Consider the following 2,396-nt stretch of genomic DNA (forward strand, 5'->3'; position numbering starts at 1 on the left):
GCCTTAGAGCTCTGGCTGCCCATGCTGGGTGGGGGTCTACTGGGGGCGCCCAGAGCCACCCCGGGGCTCACTCCGCAGGGAGTGGTTCGGAGGGGGTCGGCCTGGCCGGCAGAGGGGTAGGGCTAATTCAGAGGAATTTTTTAAAACATTCTTCTATTTTATTATTTTTTGTGTGTGTACCGTCAAATCAGATCTGACTGGTACAGGACAAGATTGTCCCTCCTTCTCCAGCAGAGCATCTGATGGATTTGAACCGCGTGCAAGAGGAATATTTTTATCAACTATTTTGTAAATGCAAGTTTTTTAGTAGCTCTAGAAACGTTTTTATAAAGAAGGAAATCCCAATTCATCCCATTTTTAAGTGTAAATGGTTTTTTTTTAAAGAGGTGAGATTGATCATTTGCTGGATATTTATTTTTTGGTACAACCAGAAAATGTGGGATGTTAAAAGGGAGGGAGAGGGACTTTGGATATCAGTGTTACATTCCATGCAGAAAGGGAACAATTTTTATATCCCATAATACATAGCATACTTAATGCCAATTTGGAGTCATAGCCATGCATTTATGACTTGAACATTTTAAATTAAGTCTGTTATCCATGTTTTTTAGATACATAAATTAGAACATTGTTTAGTAAAATTCTTCTTAAACACCACCATTTCCTCCTCATGGCTTTCTCCCTGTCAGAACTGTGAGAAATTTGTAAAATCTTTGGTTTTAGTAGTCCAGTTTTCCTAATAACTTTGTTATTTGCTGTGAACAGTTGAAAAATTGAATGTGTAGTGTGTGTCATAGTAAATTGTGAATTAGTGGGATTTAACGATGTGACAGGTTATCAACAATTGAAGATATTGGTGCTTATTTTCTTCTTGATGAAAACTTTCCTCCACATTTAAAGCTGGAAGGTCACTGGAATTTAGAAAAGAATTATAACTACATGGCTTTTTAGATTTTTGGTACATGCATTAAAAATTGTGTACAGGTTGTTCACAATGTCTCTGTACTAGCCCTTAAAACAACCAATAAAATATATATCATGAAAGAAAAAAATTATTGAAGAGTGATGATGGCAGTTTGAAGACTAAGGTATGCCTGATTCAGGCCATGGTCTTTTTAGTCCCTTGCTATACATATAAGATATGGCCAATGACTAAGGGTGACAAAAGAATTGATGCCAGAAGTGTTGAATATCCCATGGGTTCCCCAAAGAACAAACAAATACGTCTTGGAGAAAGAGCAAACAGAGTATCCTTTAGAGGTAAGGATGGCAAAGCTTCCTCTCACATACTTTGGGTATGTTGCTCAAAGAGGTTATTTCTTGAAGAGGGACATCATGCTTGAGAAGGTGGAGGGATGTTGAAGGAGAGGAAGACCTTCAACCAGGTAGATTAGCACAGTGACTTCAGCAATGAGCTTGAGCGTACTGAAGACTATGCAGATGGCGGGGAGGACAGGGTTCAGACCAGCTGTTCATACTGTTGCTCTGAGTCATAAGTAAGACTCAGTGGCACCTAACAATAACACAACACAAAGGTGTCGAACCGTAGATTGAGAATTAAAGTGAAATGAAATCCTTCACAACTTCAATCTTTCCCCTTTTATTATATTTATTGGCCCAGTTTTGCGGATTTTTTTTCCTTATAATCTGTCAACCTACTACAATTTGTTTCTTGAGTATATTTAAAGACTATGCTGCATCTGACCCAAGTATTTCCAATTATTTCATTCGTATTTAAAAATTAGGCAATGAATAAAAAGATTAAAGAAGAATCAGGGTCCTGGGGTGCCACTATTACCCCAAAAATTGCTCCTGAAGACAGAGGGTCTGGAAGAGGACAAGGACCATGGGGAGACGACAGGGAGACTGTAAGTGGCAACGGAGCTGTTCCCAGAGAGTCTGGAGCCACTTTTTTTTTCTTTCCTATAAATTATATTTTATTAATTTTCATAAACATTTACAGAGATTTTGGGTTTCCATTCATTCATTGTTGCACTATTCTCTCTACCCTCCTCATCCCCACCCCCAGTTCTGGCCTCTCCTTGACAAACAAAAGACAAACTCCTTCATTGGTACACAATCCCCTCCGCCACCCCGCATATCCCCACCCCCCATCCCAAGTATACTCCACTGTGCAACCCTCATTCCGGACTCTTATGATAATCATAATGCCCTAAAATATATTAATTTTATCTATTCTCTACCTCATCGGCTTCAATGCAGTAAACATAATTTATCCAGTTTTTCTCAGTCCTACCCTCACCTGTTCCCATTCCAAAGAAAGGTGACCCAACAGAGTGTGGAAACTATAAAACAATCTCATTGATTTCACATGCAAGCAAGATTCTACTGAAGATTATCCAAAAACGACTGGAACAGCACATCAGCAGAGAACT

This window comes from Elephantulus edwardii, unplaced genomic scaffold (genome assembly GCF_000299155.1).
Source record: "Elephantulus edwardii isolate Elephantulus edwardi_28Jun2011 unplaced genomic scaffold, EleEdw1.0 scaffold00126, whole genome shotgun sequence".
Classification (NCBI taxonomy): Eukaryota; Metazoa; Chordata; class Mammalia; order Macroscelidea; family Macroscelididae; genus Elephantulus; species Elephantulus edwardii.